The sequence below is a fragment of the Callithrix jacchus genome, chromosome 1 (assembly GCF_049354715.1).
Source record: "Callithrix jacchus isolate 240 chromosome 1, calJac240_pri, whole genome shotgun sequence".
NCBI lineage: Eukaryota > Metazoa > Chordata > Mammalia > Primates > Cebidae > Callithrix > Callithrix jacchus.
Genome location: NC_133502.1, coordinates 7,160,996 through 7,175,381, shown reverse-complemented (window position 1 = coordinate 7,175,381; position 14,386 = coordinate 7,160,996).

The window sequence follows — 14,386 nt, the reverse complement described above, 5'->3', positions numbered from 1 at the left end:
CTGGGCATGGTGGCGTGTGCCTGTAATCCCAGCTACTCAGGAGGCTGAGGCAGGAGAATTGCCTGTACCTAGGAGGTGGAGGTTGCGGTGAGCCAAGATCATGCCATTGCACTCCAGTCTGGGTAACAAGAGTGAAACTCTGTCTCAAAAAAAAAAAAAGAAAAAAAGAAAGAAAGAAAAGAAGAGTAATCCATGAAGCTCATCAATCAACAGTGAGAGAACTTGAGCCTCCAAAATCTCATAAGGATGGCAGGATCATGACTGTTGGCATTGTGTACTTTCAGATACCTGAAGATAAAAACTTTAACGTAATGGAGAAATAGTACACACTGCTGTCTAATATTGTCTGCTTCACAGTGTAGAGTTGATACCTTCCCAAAATCACAACTGGACTGTAACAAGATTTCCAAGTTGTATAGTTGTTGCCTGAATAAATGAAAGAGCTCTCTGGGAAAAAAAAAAATCGACATTCCCCAATATCATAGGAAACACACTAAAAGGAAGGCTACCGCTTGCCTTCCATCCCCACCACAAGAGATTTTAGTGGGAGCTTACAACTGCTCACTGTGCAGATTAGTATATTTCTGTGAAAGATAAACCCTTACATCCAAATTGATATGTCTTAACTCGATTTCAGGAGCTGAGTCACTGGGCAGTAGTAGTTAAGTGGAAGCCCACCAGGCCCTTCAGATTATTAAACACCGTGAAAAACTCTCCCGTATGCCTTTCTTGCCTGTGGCTTCCTGTGCTGCTCATGTCCCTTGCTCTTATTCGTCCAGCCTCAGCATTTCCCTGCCCTGCAGCAACTTGGCTGCCTAGGAGTCAGTGGGGTAAGTGGCATAGAGGAGGTGACAGTCGAGACAGCCAGTGGTGGAAATATCACAACATATATCCTAGAAGGGCCAAAGAGACCAAAGGATACGTGTTGCGGACATTTTTGTGCTGTTGGTTAATTTGGATAGTGCTATAAGTAAAATTAAATATTGTCTCTTGTACTTTATTACTACATGACTAAAAAAATCTTAATAAAAATGATGATGGGGAGGGAAAATTATCAGCCCTTGGATATCATCCAAATTTTCCTCCATATTCAGTATTCTGTTACCTTGCGCCATTCACCAAGCTCTCAGAGCTTCCGGTTTCCCTAGAGAGACTGAGCTAAATGGCCTGTTATATCTCTTGCAGCTGTAAAAGTCTACAAACTTTAATAAGAGAGATAGTTATTGATTTTAAATAAGGGCTCTTGAAAAACAATAAGGAGAAAAAAATTAATTGCTCAAAATGGTTTAAGGCACTTATTCTTACTATTTAAGTTGATTTTTAAAATATCAGACATAATTTTTAGTCTTCATATTCCACAAGTATATAAAGACAGCCCCCAAATTATATATAAATCAAAATAAGATAGACAGTCTTAGGCATAAAATCGAAAATAAGTTTAGCTCTGCAACAGAATGATGGGGATGGTTTTGCCTTATGATTTGGGTAATTTAGGAATTAAGACAATTTCACATGATGAACAGTCAAGACTATTTTATTTCTTAATAATAGCATTTTGTTTTACCACTTAGTACATACACCAGGGCCTGTGGTAAGTGTTATAACACTCATTTTTTTATTTGGTCCACATTACCACTTGTAGGTACAATTATAATCCCTGTTAAAAATGAAAGAACTCAAGATTCAAATAGGTTAAATGACTTGCCTGAGATCACAAAGCTAGTGAGTGGCAGAACCAGACCTAGAACACAGATCTGGGTTTACAAATTAACCAGAAAAATAAATAGGAGTAAAAATGTTAAAGTGATTTTTCTTTGATAAAACTTTAACATTGTTAAATATAACATTTTATCCAAAGTCTTAATAATTATTGTGAGAATCAGAAATGTAATATAAAAAGTTCCATGGCCCAAGTTGACTTTCTCCATATTTCAGTGAAAATTAACCAAAATTTAAAAAACAATCTCCTCAGCTTTTCTTTTCTTTCTTTCTTTTTTTTTTTTTTTTTTTTTTTTGAGCCAGGCTCCAGGCTGGAGTGCAGTAGTGCGATCTCAGCCTCCCAGGTTCAAGCAATTCTCCTGTCTCAGCCTCCCAAGTAGCTGGGACTATAGGTGCACGCCACCACACCCGGCTAATTTTTGTATTTTTAGTAGAGACAGGGTTTCACCATGTTGGTCAGGATGGTCTCAATCTCTTAACTTTGTGATCTACCCGCCTCCGCCTCCCAAAGTGCTGAGATTACAGGTGTGAGCCACCGCACCGGCCTTCTACTCAGCTTTTCTTTAAGAGCTGGTGGGGATCGGGGAGGAAAGGGGAGATTTGGCTGTGCCCCTAACCACTTTCACTCTGCCCAATGACACGCTGCTGTCAGTTACTCAATCTATCATTCCAGGTCCTTCTGGAGCTGAGTCCCAACCTAGCTCTTCAGAATTGTTTTCCACTGTTCCCTTTTATATGAACTTCATTCAAGCCAAACTGAATCACTTCTTCTCATCTTTGTGCCATTGCCTAAGCCATTCATTCGGAGACCTCTACTCCCAGTCCCTAAACATGTCTCAAATTATATCCATTGTTCATGAAACCAGCTTGTCTTATATGAACACCATGATTCTCTCCTCAGTTCTCATATCACTTTTCCCATATGGCTTTTATCACCTCATAATTGGGAATTATATTTCATAAGTCTTGATTTATCACCTCTGCTGCAGTAAAGTCCTTGTATACAGAATCAATGAAGAGTTCATTTGCATATCATCAAGGCATTTAGCACAAGAGGGAATGTGTTTGGTTTAGAATATAACTATTTGTTCTCAGATAATCAGAAAGTTTAAAAATGGTTGTTTTGTTTTAAGGTCCAGTAATATGTAATGGAAACTGGAACTCCTCTCATCAAGGAATCACTGAAGAAGGAAAGACACTCTCTCTCTCTCCCTCTCTCTCTCTCTCTCTCTCTCTCTCTCTTCTCTCTCTCTTTCTCTCTCTCTCTTTCTTTCTCTCCTTCCCTTACCTCTCTCTCTTCCTTCCCTCCTCCCCCACCACTTCTCTCTCTTCCCAACTTCCCCTCTCTCCCTTAAAGAAAAGCCGAGAAGATGATGTTTTAAATCTGGTTAATTTTCACTGAAATATGAAGAAAGTTGGCTTGGGCTATGAAACTTTTTATTTTGTATTTCTGATTCTCACAACAATTATTAAGACCTTGGATAACATATTGTATTTAATAGGCTAAAGTTTCATCAAAGAAAAATCACTTCAATATTTTTACCCTCATTAATTTTTCTGGTTAATCTGTAAAACTCAAGGTAAAACTGTAGTAGTGCCTGCACAGTAAAAACATCTATACATAAATTATTTTGAAAATTTAAATTTTTTTCTTACCATAAGATTTTAATTATAAGCAGAAAAGATTGATCAAACTTTCAATGTACTCACAGAATTTATCTTTCCTCACAGCCATGAAGTTCTATTGTGGGGAGTCTGTAGCCACTACTTAGGGCTCACAAAAGAAAATGTATGTTATCAAACAGGGCCTTGGTTCTGTTTTCTGCTTACAATATGTTCATTTTTACCTGCCTGCCTGCCTGCCTGCTTCAGTTCCTAGAAACCTCTTCGACAGCTGAATCCATCAGACTTTCACTCTCCAAATAGCAATGCTCTCATCATTAGGAAAAACAAAACCATCTTATCCAAATGTCTTGATTTTCACACCTTTCACCACAATATCACTGACACTCATTTCTCTTTTAACAAGTATGTGTAATCAATCATTGTCATCATTTCTCCCTCCCAAAGTTTTCTGAGATTTACACTTTCTCTTCCTTACTACCTTCAGCCTGGTTCAAGCTTCAGCTTCATAGGCCATTCATTCTGCAAAGACCTCTGTGAGTTACAACGTGAAAATTGCCACTTCAAAGAACATGGTAGTTAAATACAAAAGAGATGCAAATATACCATAAGAAAGTTAGTTAAAAGATCTCGGGTGCCTCCACATTGTTGAATGTAGAGATATATAATATAGTCATTAATATTTTTAATGAAATGGAGAATTAAAATATGAGTATGATATATATTTATAATTTTATCCTAAATTAGTGTATCTGATATAATTCATAATGTTTCTAGTGCCTGACTTATGCCAGATTTTTACTCTTCCTAGTATATCTAACAGCTGTGGCCACAGAGGGTAAATGCTTATCAGTTGAAAATGCCACATTCTGATGATTACACACATATCCTTCTAGTAGTTGTTTTTGGAATTGTTACCGACTTCTTCATTTTCGTTTTTCCTCCCCAGATCATTATTCCTAAATTAGAGTTTGGCAGATGGTACAGCTTCCTTGTTTTTCCAGATGTTCTAAGTTTTGTTAATGTGAAAGCTGGTTTACAATTGAGAAAGTAATAAACATTCTTAACTAGCTTCAAAAACATGTTCGATTTTGATGAGATTAAGCAGCAACTGGAGATTACGCTCCAAGATTCAAAACTAGTTTGCTTTGCTTAAGCCTTTTAAATGCCTCGTTTTCTCCGACATTCCAATACCACAACCATCCCACCCAATATCACAACCATTACCCCATAAATATGTTGTATAGATGTACAGATCAATCACACTATAAAAAGGTTCATTTTTGCCTTTCTTCACAACACAATAGATGCTATACAATAATGAACGAACAGCTCTGGGGGATGAGGAAATTATGTATTTAATCTAAAACAACATTTTCCAGAAAGCTGTTCAGAGCCATGCATCTTAGTCCCTGTGCTTTTCAGCCCTTGGTGAAATATTCAGAAGATTCTATCCTCTACTCCAGGGAAAGAGAACCTAGACTGTATTTTATTAAGTTAACTAAACAGGAAAGAACTTTCAATGAAATGCCTCACTCCACAATAAAAATAAAGGCCTGATGTCAAGTCATTTTTTTTTTGTTGTTAAATACAATAAAATTGATAGGAGAACAACAGTACTTAGTTTTACAGAATCTACACCTGTGCAGGTTGTTTACTATGTTTATCATGTACGAGGTATCTAGCGTTAATACATATGGTTTAATCTTCACTACAACCCAGGAATCAAATATTATAATTTTCTACATTTTTCAGATGTTAAACAATGCACAAGTATATAACTGGTCCAAGGTCACATGGCTTGTTAGTGGTGGAGCCAGGACTCAAACTCAGGTAGTATGACTCCAGAAGCCATGCTCTTTATAATCTAGATGATAATAGCATCCAGTAAAGGGTAATCACTAATGCTAGTGGACTTAGTAATTCCCAAATAAAGGAATATGATAAGCTACATTGTGGAAATGTGAAAGGTAAGAAGCAGAAAGGGAAGTCGCATTGGGTAAACTGTATGATCTGTCTAAAATATTAAGGTTCCAGCAGCTCCACAGAGATCTAAGAATTCTTTACTAATGCAAAACTCTCCAAAAGTGAGTACTGTAATATTAATACACTGTTAGCTAAGCCCCATGTTTCATTCCTATCTCATCAAAATTGTGAAGCAAGCCTTCTGGATGACTTTATATGGGAAAAAAACTTCACGTTTAGAACCAAAATTGGTGTCAAAAGAATTTTTTATAGAATTTCACTTGCAAAAATTACTTTCCATCAAGTATTAATAGGATCCATCTAATGTGAACAGAAGGGTTGCCTCTTGTTATTTTAGGTCTGAGCTCACATGCACTGTGGCCACTAGGCACAGCAGCTATTGAGTACTTCTAGCCCGATGGGGATATGCAGTAAGTGTTAAATTCACATTGGGTGTCAAAGACTTAAGACTAACGAAAGAAAAGCATATAAAATATCTCATCAGTAATTTTTATATTACATCATTGAAATGATATTTGAGGTATATTGTATTAAATTATTATTAATATTAATCACCTATTCCTTTGTTTTAACCATGGCTACTAGAAAATTTAAAATTAGGTATGCGGCTCACATTACGTTTCTATTGGAACACTAGCTCTTTTAAGTGCACACAGTGAGGGTTGTAATATGTATTCATATTACATAGTCTGAAGCATACGTTAGTATTGAAATTTTCCTTCTCAATTCATACCTGAATAAACTTTTATCAGATTTTAAAAGTTTTTAAAACTGATAAAATACACTATATTTACTGAAATGTGTTTTTTGTTATCAGATTCTGCAATGAAGAGTTAAAGGAGAGCTATCTTATTCTTAGTAGCCCACTTGCAAGACAGTTGCAAAGCATTGGAGCCACCAACTGTTCAAAAGTGGCAATACCCAGCAAATTGGCTCTTTCACAGAACGAGAAATAAGCATCTGTAAGAAACACAATTCTGTGAAGGAAAAAAAATGTAAATAACGTGTAGACAATATGCATTATTCATATTTTAAAGAAATGTGATTTGTCCATTGAGGAAAAAATATACTGGCTTGCATTTCGGTAAGTTCTGTTTGGAAAATAGACGGAAATATTTCTTAATAAAAGAATACTGACAAGTACATTAAGAAACTGTGTAAAGATCAAAAGATTTCTAACAAATATTGAGTAACATATAGTTATGCTGTTTGAAAATTTTAATTAGCAGAAATCAGAAAATAACGTTTGATATTTTATGTAACAGGAAATAAAGCAGATTATGCATATTTTAATAAATGCTCATAAGTTTGATAACTTTTTTATGATTAAAAAAATGGCTCCATATCTATGGGATATGGCTCTCCAAAGCCCCTTCTAATTTGCAGTGTTGCTAATGACAAGTATGACTGTTCTCAGTTCCCCCAAATTCTGGCCGGTGCTTCGTTTAGAACTCATAGTCACTCCATGTGGCACTTGAAGCCTAATGGACCCTCTTGGCTCCCATGAGAGTTGCAGAATGCCCTGACTGTCTCGGTGGAAAATTTTTTTAGGTAGCTTGGTCTGAAGAATAAAGACATACATGCTTTCTACCAGGAGCTAAAAAGTAAAGGGAAAACAAGAAACTAAGCAAACCTAAACCTTCAAATGTTAAACCTTAGGGCAGAGTCCCTGCAACAGAATTCACGTCACCCAGTTTGTTTTTTTTCGGTGTTTGACAAGCCTAACAAGGATGTCACCATAGCTCTGGGGAGTCCTCTACAAGGAAGGGCAGGCCATTATTCTTATCTGTGGGGGCTGTGGCCAAAGAGAAACCTGAAACTCTCCGGTATCATCCAGATATGAGCTACCGCCAAACGCTAATCTTACTTTCACTAAGAAAATGAACTTCATAGATATAGTGACATCGGAAAGAAATGTCCCAGTTGCTGTGCTTAGAGAACATAAAAATGAAACATGATAGCATCAGACAAGGTTTGCAAAAAGAGGTAGCCTAGCTTCACAAGCCTGTCCAGGATAAAGGCATGAAAACTGTTTGAAATGTGTATTTTGAAATACACATATCTTTAGGCAAACTGAATAATTTTAACATTTAAGAAGATTTTTGCAGTTTTAATAATGCTGTACAATCTTATGTTTTCCTTTGTGGACTCAGATCAGATTTCTGGGAAATTTAACATTTTAGTTTTCTAATTCTGGCTTGAATTATGTGAAAGATAAATCTTTCTTCAGAAAGTTTGTTAGAACGGTCAGTTTGTTGCTAAAAGTCTATATTCAAAAGTACTTAGTATGTTTAAAACTGGGTGCGATCTCAAAATCATCTTCCGATAGAATACATTTTTAAATGGGTCCTTTGAAATGTCTTGTTTTAAAATGTTTAATTTATGGTGTCATTTTGCAGTGAGAATTATTCTTACATTAAATAAGCTTATGGGTAACCAATACATGTGAAAGTTTGCAACATGTAACAAATTACCCATCAATACAATTGCAAATGGAAAATCAATAAAGTATTGAGGTAGACATTACAGGTAGAAGAGAGAGTGCAGGCTTCTTGTGTCATATGGAGTAGTGGAGATATGATTTCTACCCTAATGAAAATTACAGCCTAGCTGTAGAGACAATACTGACACATACAGCACCCGAATGAAAATCATGGAAAAAGTGTAGGTGTTAAACTTTCTAATTAGTGCCAACCAGTTGAAAGAACCCATGATATAGAAGGGACGTTTCGTAATAAAGGGGAGAGGACTGTGAGGGCTCTAAAGAATATGTATATATATATATACTTGAAAATAGAAGAGAAACAGAAAGACATTTCAAGAAATGGGAACAAAATGAGAGTAGAAAAACAGAATTTGATTTGCCTGTTGGATAATGAGTACAAGAGTTTGATTATTCTAGAAGGGATGTTCAGAAATAGTTAAATGATAAAAATAATATTAAATGATTATCCTTAAATGGAGTCAGGATTTCAATACAGGCAATCTGGCTTCAGAGCCTATGCAATTTCCACCATATTAAATATAACCAATAGGTTGAAAAAGTCAAAGTAGAAAATCAGTGTCCCAAAAGGAAGAGGAAGGCAAAGTGTCAACCTTTTTGCTAGACAAAAAAAAAAAAAAAAGAAAAAGAAAGAAAGATGACTTGTTCATTCATTTATTTACCAAACGTTCCTGAACATCTACCATGGAAAGCTTTCATGCTCCACGTCAGAAAACTGCAAGTTAGAAAGATACACTCCCTGCCCTGGGAGAATTCACATACCCATTGAGAAGAGAGACAAGTAAATAGACATTGTTTCATTTTCATAAAGGAGGAAGGCCACTACTTCCTCAAAGACAATGTTCTCCCTTTTTTTCTTTCCTCTTCTTTGGCTTTCTTTACCTCTCTCCCTTTCTTCTTCCTTTCTCTCCTATACTTCCCCCTTCTCTTCCTTCCTGTCTCTCTTTCTTTTCTTTTCTCAGTACTTGTCTCAAATCATATATTAAGTTGCAGAAAAGACAATGTATTATAAAATTCTTAATACAGATGCAAAAGCAAGTTTTCAATCAGCTAGTTCTTGTACTGACATTATGTAAATTTGAAAACATAATATTTAAACCCAAATTAGAGAAGGTGATTCTGAAGAGATACTATTAGATATTAGAATAAATGTGCCTCAGAAGTTTGCTATTTGTCACTACTTCTTTATTGCAAAGTCTACTGTACAGTAAAAATTGATAGTCTTAGGAATATATCCATTTTCTAAAATATTACACTTTAGTACATAAGTAACATGAATAATAATAATTTAATAACTAAGAAGGAATTAAAGATATTTCCTGTGTTTGAATCAATATTCTAGAGCCAATAGTAAAAGTATTTACTTTTGGGAGTATAATTACTCATGAAACACTAATATTCACAAACAAGAAGCATAGATTGTATGGAAAAATAATATTTGTTCTAAAAGTTTGACAATTTTATAGTTAGCTAAGTAAAATTATCAACCATTCCAAAATGATAGAATATACATTTACCATTTTGGTATCTCAAAGAGCTTTGCCATGTATCTCAATCAAATTGAGTATCATCTTATATTTATATAAATATCAACACTTTCTGCTAATTGTCTTCCCCTTTGCCCTCTGCTGTGATGTAAGCTTCCTGAGGCCTCCCCAGAATTGGAGCAGATGTTGGCACCACGCTTCCTGTAAAGCCTGCAGAACCATGAGCCAATTAAACCTCTTTTCTTAATTATTAAAAAAATCCTGCTAATAGAAACTATAAGAAAAAAATTACTATAATTGTCTTCTCAAGTACCTGATTTGAAATTGTTGTCATTCTATAAACAGCCGTTTAATGTTATTAAGATAGTTTAACTGAATTCAGTCAAGTCATGTGTATGTACTTAAGCAGAATCAAAACAAATTATAACAATATGTATTTGCATATTTTAGATTTAAATTAATTTTAGTAAGTGTTATTTTTCCAGCTTACGATATGATGAAAAATATTAATAGTGCAGTCAGTTCCTGGTTTTGTCCATGCTGAAGCTCATTATTATTCTGCCTGACTCTGTTTTTTTTTTTCTGCATGTAAACTACTCTGCCCTCTCCACATTGTGGAAAATATGGTCACCCACAGCTCAGGAACCTCAACTGACTGACATAACACTTTCCCAACAGCTGAGGAAGTGGAGTGTCACTGATTCTTGTGTCAAATGCTCATCCTATTACCCATCATGCTCACTCAGACTGGTCAGATATTCACTCTCATGACCAGAGATGATTGGGATGATCTCTGTCTCACTCATTTCTCACATGGAAATGGAGTTCCAGAAACCAAATAGGAAATGTACAGATCTGTCCACAGTCCACCTAGGAAAAACACATCCTTTACTCACAGATGTAAACCAGCATGTTACCAAGCACAACGCAAGGACTGTAATCACAATGAAGATACAGTTGCATCTTGTACCCTGGCTTTAAAATGTAATCAGTTTAGGTTTTCTTCCCTTATCCTGAAAGAAAACTTGGACAGGCCCATGATTTTTGTGGTTACTTAGAAAATAAAAAGTTCTTCAGTTCATGCATGGTAAACACACTTTCAACGTAAAAATTGGAATGTCTAGTTTAAAATATTAAACACAATTTTAAACTTGATTTACTATCAAAAAATTCTTTTATCCCAAGCTTGGACCCTCTTTCTCTGGAGCCATGCCATGAGGAAGCCGGGAAGAGAAGAAGTGGGAGGAAAGAGGGTGTATCCTTCTGTTCTCTGCCTTCACCCTTTTTTTCTTCAGAGAGTCCATGACAGACTGTCTCCTACAATGCCCTGAGGCAGGCAGATGAATGTCTATTCCACATTGTTTTCTGCCATTGTTTCCATACACTTAGGCCTATATGTGTTCATCTTTATTCTTTTTTTTTTTTTTTTTTTGTAAAGGGAGACTTGTTATGTTGCCCAGGCTGGCCTTGAACTCCTAGCCTCAAGCATTTCTGCTTTAGCCTCCCAAGGCACTGGGGTCACAGTTGTAAACCAGTGCACCTGGCCACTATCTTCGTTTTTTTTCTGCTGAGGTTTCTTGGCTCTTATTGGACAAGATCCATGCCATCCTACACATGTCCCGTCTCTGCACCGTTTGTGCATCTTTGTTACGTGGCCTCTCCTGACCAATACACATAGTAACAACTATGTCCAGTAAAATCGCTTAACCAGTTTTACATTGTAGAGCCCTTTCCTTTCTAATTCTGCATATGTCAGCTTCATGAAGGCATAAGACTTAAACAGCTTTGTTTACTGCTCCATCCTCAGCACACGGACTAGCAAGTGACATGTAATAGGCACTCCATGTTGAATGCATGAATATAAAGTTGGGATCATCTGCTCTCATTTAGATATCCTGATATTGATCACTGATGGCTCTGTCAGAATGGAGACAGAAAAGATCTAGTTTTAGCATCATTTTAGATATGCACAAACAATGCCCACATTTCCTCTGCCTAATATAGTAAATGCCATTATCCCACTTACAACTGAAATGTGCTTACACTTCCCCAGAGGCCGGTAACATAAAATCCAATGCAGCTACTCTGTAAAATGGTATGTCCAGGATCTCTAGATGAGTATGTGACTTGTCATGTGTGGCAAGTTGACTAAATTGTAAGTTTAATCACCCTGTGTTCTGGTTATCTACTGTTGAGTCACAGGCTACTCCAAAATTGGTGGCTTAAATCAATGACATTTATTCTGTTCATGAATTTGTAATTTGGGTAGGGCTTTGGGGGGACATGTTATCTCTGCTCCTGTTGGAGTTAGCTGTAACCACTTGAAAGCTGATGGCTGGCATCATCTGAAGACCTAGTTATTAACATTTAGTTGATTCTGACTCTCAGTAGGACATCTGCTGGGGTCATGACCAGAAACCTAGCACACAGGTTCTTCATGTGGATACTTAGCTCCCTTGAAGCATGGTGGCAATAACTACATTGTCAGCTACTCTCATGTCACAAAAATGCTTCTTCATAAAGTGATGGTTTTGTTGAAGCTACATATGCAATGAGCCAGATGAATAACATCAAAGTTTATTTGGTGTCACCTTGAAACATGTTTGCAGGCTCAGAAACACACATCTTTTATGTATATATGTGTATTTCATTACACTCTTACATGTAGACTAATTTTGTGACAATTTGAGTTTTCTGAGTTTCTTTTGGGGAAATAATATAGAAAAATAAAAGGCTGAATGTAAAGACAGAACCAAAGAAATGCGAAAAGCTGAAAGTGAAAATAACAGGTCTCCATCATAGGCAGGACTCTAAGATGTCTCCCACTATTCCCTGTCCCAGGTATACTCACACTACATAATCCTCAGATCTTTAAATTTGATGTATTTTACACCTGTGATTAGGTTTTGATACCATTAACCTTGAGATGGAGAGATCCCCTTGGAGGGTGAGACCTCATCAAATGAATCCTCTAAGGCACAGTTTTTTTCTGGTTGCTCATAGGAGGGGAAGTTGGAGAGATTCGAAGGGTAGTTCTCAGTTGCTGAGCTAGAAGGGACCTCTTGGTATGGAAGCGAGAGCAGTCTCTAGGAGCTTAGAGCTGGTCCCAGCTGACAGCCAGCAGGGAAACAAATTTTGATCCCACAATTGCAAGGAGCTAAATTATACCAATGACAACAACCAGTTAGGAAAAGAACCCTCAACTTCACGTAAAAACGCAGCTGGCTGACACCCTGATGTTAACCTGAGCAGAATCCAGCCTTGATTTGCCTGGACTTCTGACCCACAGAACTGAGCTAAATGGATGTTGCTACATGTTGCTCAATTTGTAGTCATCCATTACATAGCAGTAGAAAATGAATACACTTCCAAAGGTGGCCAAACAGATCCCTTTCAGCACACTGGGAAAGCATGGGTTGACAAAACATAGAGGAGCTTTTGGGCACAGACTTGCCCAACAGAAGTCATGCTGTACCCTGAACAACTTCTGTGGGTTCACGAAGTGTTCAGATTTATGGAGTACTGAGGTTTTACCATTCAGCTTTAGTACATTCAAAGCATGCATTGTGTCCAAACTTATCAGGAACATTGACCTGGGCAAAACTCCAAAAATTGTATGAGTTTGAAGCTCAGTTCCTTTCAGCATTTTGGTCCATAATCATGTTTCTAATAAGATGGTAATCTAAGACATTGTGTGATAGAAAAACCCTATCCTCAATAGTTTGTCTCCAAATCCAAATCACTTTTCTAGGATGTGTAATAGTCAATGAAAATGGTAAACTATATTTTGTAGAATAAGCTGACATTCTTTGTATTATACTTATTGACCAAATAGATGGATTTGAATTTTTGAAAATTATTGTCTGCAAACTGGCAATTTATAAATACCTGAAAAGTACAAACATAATCACAAAAACCTAAAAAAGTGTTAAAGACCATGCTGATAATCGTTTTCTTCCATCAAAGATAATTGTAAAGTATATTATTAAACTGTGTTTGGCAAATACAACATTCCTGAAAAGTTGGGCATGAACAATTATTTCAATAACATAATTGCTACTGAATATATTACATTTTAGAGATGGAGTTTATTGGTACCCCTTGCCATTTGCCTTATCTCTCTAACTATGACAAATGTGAATTCTGAGCATTTATACAGGGAGTGAAGTTAACCTTATTAACAACAGCATACTGTTCTAAGTCACACTTCCGTATGCCATAAGAGTTTTATTGGTTTGCTCCAGAGTGTTGGTATCTGAAAATGATTTAAAAAAAAGAGAGAGAGAGACATGTCTATTACAAACCTATTGTTAGCGCTGACTGATGGACTGAGTAGGGCATGAACACACTTTTGCGGCAATGAGACTTTAAGTATAGTAGATTTTAAATTTATTGATTCCCTGAACTCTAGAAGATTTTATATACTGCAATGCCATCTCAATCATGAATCAAAGTGTGGCATGTGAGCCATGTGAGATGATTTTATAATAAGAACATTTTTACCTACATAGATATTTATTTGAATGTATATTAATGTGCCTGTTCTTTCTATTCAAAGAAAATATATGTGTTGAGTAAAGTATTCATGTCAAGTACAGCTATGATGCTATTTTTTAAAAAGGCAAATATATTTAAGTAAAAATGAAATGAAATATTATGAAATATTATTTTAGTGGATATGTTAAGTGGATATGGCAAAAATTGCGGAAGTGGTTTAAATTAATAAAAAATTTCAAATAATGCTTTATTTCTAATTTTTTTCCTTGATTAATTATCCTTTACTTTTCCAAAATACATTTACAGAAGGCATTAAGTTAATGTCAGCAATTAAGTGTGTTTATTTTAGAATTTAAAGGTATTTACTTTTAATTGTTCAAATTTTTTTTTAGTGATTCACAAACTACTTTCTCCTATATAAAGGTTCTAAATCCAAATTTCTCCACATCTTGTGATGTTTTAAAATACAATTAAGATAATCTATTTTCAACTTTTGCTTCATGTAAATTTCAAAATATGTATTTAATTTAGTCATAAAATAGTTGATCATCAACAATCACTTTTATAATCA